This window comes from Pteropus medius, unplaced genomic scaffold (genome assembly GCF_902729225.1).
Source record: "Pteropus medius unplaced genomic scaffold, Ma_sr-lr_union100, whole genome shotgun sequence".
Taxonomy (NCBI): Eukaryota; Metazoa; Chordata; class Mammalia; order Chiroptera; family Pteropodidae; genus Pteropus; species Pteropus medius.
In genome coordinates, this window is record NW_024349800.1 from 30,217,888 (window position 1) to 30,226,554 (window position 8,667).

General features: G+C 42.9%; 1 protein-coding gene across 2 annotated transcripts in view; it reads right to left on the minus strand.

Annotated features, from left to right (window-relative positions):
* Positions 1–1,524, minus strand: part of SPTBN1 (spectrin beta, non-erythrocytic 1) — a 180,097-nt gene extending 178,573 nt beyond the window's left edge. The window contains exon 1 of one of the 2 annotated variants that reach the window (XM_039887149.1): positions 1,326–1,524. The gene's annotated coding sequence lies outside the window, so the exon portion shown is untranslated. Of the gene's footprint in view, positions 1–564; positions 681–1,325 lie in introns of those variants that run through there. The other variant, XM_039887150.1, reaches the window with a different exon arrangement.
* Positions 1,525–8,667: the final 7,143 nt, after the last annotated feature.

Consider the following 8,667-nt stretch of genomic DNA (forward strand, 5'->3'; position numbering starts at 1 on the left):
CCCCAAAGAGAAGAGTCCACCCTCACAGCTAGGTGACCTGGTCCTCTAGACGCCATGTCCCACTGAAGCATGACAAGGTAGAAGCAGTTCCGAGCCTCTGCCAAGGGCAGCCTCGGGCCTGGGTGGGGCCGGGCGGGGGCCGCAGGCGCCGAGTGGCCGTGCCAAGCCCCGCCAACGAGAACCCGGGGAGGCTGCGATACTGCTGCATTGTGCTGCATCACGGCGAGGGAACCGTGAGCCATCCATCTTGCCAAAAAAGCACATCCCCACCCAAATAAATCCACCGAATATATTTTTCTCCTCTGCGGAAGCACCCCACACTTGCCCTCTCCTCACTATGTGGCATAGCTTTTGAATAAAAAAATAATGAACATGGTTTGTGTACTGATTCCCCACAACACTTCCCCTCCCCATCTGATGGCAGCCACTTGGCATCTTTCCTATCACAAAAACAAAATCTCCCCCCAAAAAAAGGCCGCGGGCGTGGTATGAGAGGATGAGGAGAGGGGCGTCCAGCCCACCACCCCAACGGCAGGCTCAGAGAGTCCCCGCGCTGGTACAAACCTGTTGAAGAGAGGATGGCAGGAGCTGAAGGGCGGGCGCAGCGGCCGCTCCGCGCCCGCAGGCGGCTCACGCCCCAGCCCTTGGGAGAGTGGGAACTGCAGGGAGGGGGCGGGGGGGCGGGCGGGGGACGCGAGGGATGGGCTGGATGGGCTGGATGGACTGGGGGACGGGGGGGTGACGCCGGGCCGCCGCCTCCGGCTCAGCTGCAGCGCAGCGCAGCCCCGACCACGCCTGGCCGCATCCCCCGTACCGTTACGCGCAGAGCTCGGCCCTGTCAACACCGCCCCCGCTCCCTACAGCCGGGCTAGAACGAGGGCACCCGAAAATATACCCTCGCTGCTGCCCACTCCGCACCCACCCCCGCGCCAGGGGCCGCTGCGTCCAGCTGGAGAGACTCAGCGGCGGAGACAGGGAGGAGGAATCGGCGGCCCTGCGCTGGGGATGAGGCTGGGCTGCCACGGTGCGCACCGGTGATCTGCTGCTCACCGGTGATCGGCCTCACCGCGGGGCCTGCCGCCCCTGCCCCCACAAAACCCGAGTACTAGTAAGCACTGAAGACCCAGGCTTTCTGCACCGCCTCCGCCCGGGCTCTGCAGCCTCCCCGCCCCCACGCCGCTCCCGGGGCGCAGGGCAGCGGCAGGGCAGCGGCGTCCTCCCGGCCTGGGCCCGCGCCCCTCCTCCCGGTCGCCCGCCCGCCCGCCCGCCGCCCAGGAGGCAGCCTCAGTGAGTTGGCATCTTCCTGCCTCAGGCCCCCTACCTACCTCCCGCGGATAGGGGGTGGGGGCGCCGGGGTCCCGTCCTCCTCCCGCTCCTCGGCGGCCGGGCGGGTGGGCCGGGAGGCGACTCCGCGGGGCTGTCCGCGGCTGGGGCCGGGGCTCACAGGACAGGACCGGTGGGCGCTGCTGCGCGGGGCTGCGCGCTTGCTCCGGGCGGAGAGGCGGCCGAGGGAGGGACTGGAGGAATCCGCAGCCTGCACGGCAACAGCTGCACTGATTCCGGGGGCTGGGCGGGAGCGCGGGGCGGGGGAGGAGGGGAGGGAGCAGGCAAGGCGGGGGACGAAGGGCGGGGAGAGGGAGCGCGCGGGAGCCGGGAGCGCGCGCAAACGCGCGTGCACAGTCCTCTCCCGCACATCCTGATTCCTGCTTCGATTCTTCCCTCTCTCCCGCCCTCAGCGCCTGCGGGGAGTCCCACAGCCGCCCACCCGGCGCCTGCTCCGCCAGCGCGTTGGACCTGGGGCGCGTCCTCCCTCTCCTCAGCCGAGGCTCTGTTCGGGCTCAGCCCGGATCTCGTCCCCTGCCGCGGGGTCTGGCCAGGGCTAGCCTGGGCAGGGTGGGCACAGCCGCCCCCGGGCAAAGGGACAATGGGGACTTTGTTCTCACAGCCGGCGAGGGCCAATTTCACGTTTAATTTGAGGCTAATTTGGTTATCGCCATGGAAAGGGGCAGCGTAATTGTCTAAGTGACTTGTGCAGCCTCTTTTCGCCCGCGACGTTTGCGTTTGGAAAGCGATGGATAGAGTGTTGAGGGAGGTTTTAAAGCGTCGTTTGGTTGATTTTGGTTCAGATCTAGGTGGTGGTGTTTTGTAAGTTCTGCCCACCCTAATGTAGAGCGACGGTGACCCCGTGAGAAACTGGGCGATGGGGGTAGGAGGGTTGTTCCTACGGCGAAGTCAAGATCTTTCTCCTTTGTTGAGTGCTTTTTCACCCTTTCCCTGGGGGTAGCTGGGAACAGACCCTACAAGTGGTTCGTCCTGCTCCCGCCTCTGGCCATAACGCCAGCTCCCTTTCACCTGAAGTGGGTAATCTCCCGGAGCCACTCCTGGGGAAAAGGGACGACCTGGCTGTAGTGAAGGCGCGGGCGAGGGCTTGAGTTCTCCCCCTAGCCACATACCCTGAGAGTGGCGAGGTTTCTGTCAAGTGCCAGGGCCACTTCTCGATCAGGTGGTCGACCCGGTCTATCCCTCAGGCTATGTAGAAATTATGGCACCACCACTGTTGGGAAGGAAAGAATGGTGTCATCACCATGACCAGGACTAGAAATACTCTATAGAAAGCAGAGTCTGGAGAAACTGATTTTCTGCCTGCTCTATAGATGCCCGACTGTGGAGGCACTGTAAGCTTAAGAGGGAAGAGGCCCCTTCTCTGTTGGAAAAGCCCCAAGGCTTTTCCCCTAAAGACTAACCTTAAAAAAATACAATTTTGGTAGTTACAAAATAGTCATGGAGATGTAAAGTATAGCATAAGGAATATAGTCAATAATATAATAATTATATGGTGTCAGATGAGTACTAGATTTATCATGGTGATCATTTGGTAGGTTATATAAATGTCTAATCACTACGTTTACACCTGAAAGTAATATTGTGTGTCAACTGTAATTGAAAAAAACATTAACAAAATTAAAATAAAAAATAGGAAAGATCGAGCCCTCAACCCCTGAATAACACACAAATAAAAGACGGGCAAATAGTTTAGATCATGCTTATATCTCAAATCAATAGAACTGAAACTTGATGGGTTTATACTTTTGTATGTATTTTTTAATGAATATTTTTGAATAAAACTAAATTAAATTGTCCCCAGCAAGTTATGAAGATGATTCTTCCTTTTAGGCCTTCACCATCACTTTGAATGTACCAATGCTTATATTTGATATATATGGAAAAAATTGAGAAAGGAAAATAATTTAACGTTTTTCTCAGAAGATTGATTAACACAACCAGAAGGTAAACTCTCCAAGGGTAGGGTTCATTTGTTTACTGTACAAAGCAGACACTTCAGAGGTACTCAAAATTTTTTGTTGAATTGAATTGAACAGAATCAACATATTAGGTAATAAGGGAAATCCACTAGGAATGGAAGTTGTTTCCCTTTCACTTATTTAGGGCCATTGCCCTCCCCTGCACCTCCCCACCCACAGTGTTAATGAAATACCAAAGAAAACAATGGCAATACTGGGAAATGCCTCAGTTTAAATTCTTCCAATGCTATTCTGAAATGTGACTCTTAACTGCTTCCTTTATCACAGATAACAGTACTTGAATAAATCTTTATTTGATGGATGAGTCACCTCCCCTACCCCATTCCATTCCCACTTACTTTTTAAAATATTTTCTTCAGAAAGCGAGACCACACACAACCTTAGCTAGGTACTCTGATGAAGTGGCAGTAAGTATTCCAGAAATGTAAAGGGCAAGATTTCAGATTAAATACCTGCTCACAATTTCAAATTTTTACCTTTTGGTGAAAAAAATCATCATCCAAGAGAGCACAATGTACCACTGAACAAAAAGGAAGTAACAGGTCAAAGAAAAGACAGTCTAAATCTGGAGAGATTATTGGAGAAAACATATATCTCTATGGAAGGCAGGAATCTAGAAAAGATAATACGCCTCAAATATCTCAAATATCTCTGAAGCAGTTTTGCTGAAGTTTATTATTTCACAATAGAATTAAGGTCAATTTAAAGGAATCTAGAACTCATTGATATCATGTCTGTACCATTCTACTCTCCATTTTTAGAACCATGTGATTATATATGGCTTTGTCTCCCACAGAAATAGTACTTTATTACAAAATTTTTACAGATATAAAGGATCTTCAAATTTTCTGTTACCAATAATAGTGATCATAAGTAGCAACTATAAAATGCTTTCCATTTTTTAAAGTCCTTTAACATATTATTTTGTCTTTTGTCAGTTCTGTGGGATAGATATTAGTTCTATTTTATAGATGAGAAAACTGAAACACCGGTAGGTTAAGTGAGTTGTCCACGTTTATTTACACAGCTACTAAGTACCAGAGATATCTGCTTAGAAGCTAGCATATCAGAGTTGTGTGTCTTGGAATTGTATATTAATTATTAAGAAGTATTCTGTTTGCAAGATGAAAAAAGTTATGGAGATGGATGGTGGTGATGGTTGCACAACAATGTGAAGGTACTTAATACCATTGAACTGTACACAAAATGGTTTAAATGGTTTTATGCTATGTGTATGTTATAACATTTTTTTTTACAGTTTTTCAAGTAATTCTGAATTTACACCTCTAAAATAGTAGAATAGATGCACTCTTAATTCTTCATTTAACCCACTTGTTGAATTGCCTCCCTCTGTTCACTCCCTCTGTGTTGTAAACATATTGACCCATGTCCATGGCACTCTAAACAAACTCTGCTAGTAGGCTGTAGTCTGCTACACCTGTAATTTCAGCTCTCTACAGTCACGCTGTATACTTACAAAGTCAGTTGTGTTTGTTCCCAAATTCGTTTATGGCAGTTATGCTTATTATACTTAGTAAGGACACTTATTATAATTAAACATTACATAAACCAATTAAATATGAGTGTGAAAAGAGAGTTCTTTCAGTGAAAACTAAGTTGCGTATTTTTTAAATGTCTGATTAAAGACTAAAAATATTGCCATCAAAATATATATGGGCAAGATAACAGTAAAAAAAAGTAGGGAGGGATGGAAGTCACAAAAACTGAAATATTTAGAGTCCAGATTGCTTTATAATTGTTTCTAAGTTCTTAAAAGAAAACCAAAAATCTGATAGCTGTGGCTTATGCAAAACAGAAGCGACCTTTTGCTCAGTAAACATGTTCAAAGAAACATTTTGTTTATCAACCAATTAGCGAGTGAATGTAAATTTATAAATTTCGAGTAAAATAAAACTTGTATTTTTTCAGGTATAAAGCTATCATTTTATTTTTCTTTTGAAATGTGCTTCAAGGAATAAGCAATCGATAATTAAATATGACACCAAAAAGCCTGACAACAACAACAAAAATAGACAAACTGGACTCCATCGAAATTTAAAATTTGTGCATCAAAGGACATTATCAAGAAAGTGAAAAGACAATCTACAGAATAGGAGGAAATATTTGCAAATCATATATTTAGTAAGGGTCTAGTATTCAGAATACACAAAGAACCCTTACAACTCAACAACAAAAAGACAAACAACTCAATTAAAAAATGGACAAAGGAGTTGAATAAAATTTTCTCCAAAGAAGATATACAAATAGTCAACAAGCACATAAAAAATATGTTCAATATCATTAGTCATCAGGGAAGTGCAAATCAAAACCACTAGGAGATACCACTTCATACCACTAGGATAGATTTAATTTTTTTTTTTTCGTAAGTGGAAGAGATCAAATTTGGTGGAGTGGGGGAATGGGGTTTGGATAAATGTGGTCAAATGGTGCTACAAGATAAATAAATCCTGGGAATGTAATGCACAACATGATGACAATAATTAACACTGCTGTTTGATATATATGAAAATTGTTAAGAGTAAATCTTGAGTTTTCATTTTAAGGAAATAAATATTCTTTATCTTTTATTTTGTATCTATTTGAGATGATGGATGTTAACTAAACTTTTTGTGTTAGTCATTTCACAATATACATACATCAAATTATTATAATGTATGCCTTAAACTTATATAGTACTATATATCAAGTATAGCTCAATAAACATGGTGGTGGTGGGGGGGACAGAAAATAACAAGTATTGGCGAGAATGTGGTGGAATTAAAAGCCTCTTACCATCGCTAGTGGGAATGTAAAGTGATGCAGCTGCTATGGGAAACAGTTTGTCAGTCCTTCAAAAAGTTGAACATAGAATTACCATATGATCCAGCAATTACACTCCTAGCTATATGCCCCAAAGAATTGAAAACAGGTACACAAAATGTTCATAGTAGCACTATTCACAATAGCCAAAAGGTGAAAACAACTCAAATGTCCATCAATGGATAAATTAATGAGTAAAATGTGGTACATGCATACAATGGAATACTATTCAGCCATAAAAGGAATGAAGCACTAGTACATGTTACAGTGTATTAGTACATTGTACACTTAGTGTAGTATATTTAGCATATGTACACAGCATAATGCAAAAAAAGCCAGACACAAAAGGTCACATATTGTTTTCCTATTTAAATGGAATATCCAGAATAGGTAAATCCGTAGAGATAGAAAACAGATTGATGGTTGCCAGGGCCTGGGGAAAGAGGCAGGAAAGAGGATTAATTTTACTTAATTTTAATTAATTTAAATTTAAATTTAAATTTTGAGTCTTGGTTCAGTTATCAGAAAAGTTTTACGAATGTTTGGAACAAGTGGGGTATCTGAATCTACTTATTTAACTGTGAATTTTATAAAATCTACATACACATCAGATTCAAAGACAGTTAAAAAAAGAAATATAAAATTTCAATTTTTAAAATATCAATTATATGTTGCAATGATACTATCTTAAATATAGTAGGTTAAATAAAACCTATTTTTAATATTTCACCATCTATTTTTATTTTTTCAAATATAACTATTACAAAATTTTAAAATAAAACACATGGTTCACATTGTATTTCTGTTGGGCAAGTCTGTTCCAGACACTGTCAACGAGGATCGCGGTAATTGGCATCCTCACTATTTAGGCTCAGGAAAACTAAAGAAAAGCAACGAGAACTTGGAATATGCCACAAAGCAAGAACTCCAAAGTGAAGTTGTTTTTGAGTTCCAGGCTTCCCGTAGTGCATCCATCAGAATGGCCTTGGTATCTGCGGGTGCCAAGCCATGATGCTGTCCTATGAGCAGAAAACAAGTATGGCTAATATTTTCATGACTGGTGTCATTCTTTTGATAGTCCAAAGATAACCTTGGCAATGTCAGAGTGCCATTACTTCAAGATAAATCACCTGTCACCCTAAACCCCCAATTTGACATAGTTTTCCAGCCTGTGTAAAGGATTCCAGAAGTGGGCTAGATTCATGCCTAGAATTCATCCAAGAAATTGCAGAAATTCATAGGCTGATGGGTGAGGAACAAAGAGAAAGAGAGAAAAATCACTCCCCCACAGAGTTCAGAGAAATTTAACATGTAGCTGATTTGAGGAGAAACTCTTTTGCCTGGATCGAGTGGTTAGATCTTGCTCTCTAATCATACTTCCAATGTTGGGGTATCCTCATTTCCCATCCTATGCCTTCTGATGCTGTGTGGGTGGGGATGCATGGTCACAACATAAACGTTACGTCTCATTTTCAGAGGATGACTAAAAGCACTAAGACGATCTGAACGCTTGCCATGGAGGCAGTGAAATTCTTTCCTTGCTTATTTCTCATGGTTGGCAAGCTAGTTTCTTCTCTTGAGTTCTTTCTTTTATACACAGTTTAGAACAAGCAAGAGTTCAATTTCAATGATAAGCCCTTATTTAAGATGGAAATCGAAGCCTTTAAGAATCACAAAAATGAAGAAGTATTTGCTAGATTTTGGTTAATAAGCATTTCCCCCAAATCAGATACAAGGCATAATGATTTTTTTGTTATTGTTTTAACATTATTATTTTTACTACTCATATATATCTCTAGGCCCTCTGCTAAGCACTTTACATGTAGGTAGGTTCTTGAGTAATGTTTTGTTCAACATCATTTTGTTGTACTATTGATGAACTAACTCTTGTTTTTATATCAATTAGCCTATGGTAAAATTGATTTTGTTATACATTGTTTTGCCACAGTTCCAAGAACACCTTGATGTTGTTAAGTGAGGACTTACTGTACTCATTTAATCCTCACAACTAATCTATGTGGGATATACTGTTATTATTCCCATTTTATCAATGAGGAAATTGAGGCACAAAGAAGTTGGGTCAGTTGCCTAAGGTCTTACAGCTAATAAGTGATGAAAACAAAATTCAAACCCAGGTTCATCTGACACCAAACTGTTTCCAGCGTTTGAAAAGGGAAATAAGATCTTAGACATTTTATTACTAGCTTTAAAAGCAAACATAATGACTGGCGATATGTATTCAAAGGCATCCTTTTTTTAATTGACGTACTTTTAATAGAATTTTCAAAATACGTTTTTTAGATAAAGGCTATGGATGTATCTAAGTCTTAAAAAGTTTTAAACACCTGGATTCTGATGGACTAATGTTTCAAGCAAAGTTCACCCAAATTGAAAGTCATCCGCTCCTTAATAAATGCTGCCAATATGGAATAAGAAAAAAGACTTTAAACAGAAAATCCTCCTGTGTTTGGTGAACAGAGCAGTATTGTTGTTTGTTTTTTGAAGGAAACAGGAGATGGGGGTA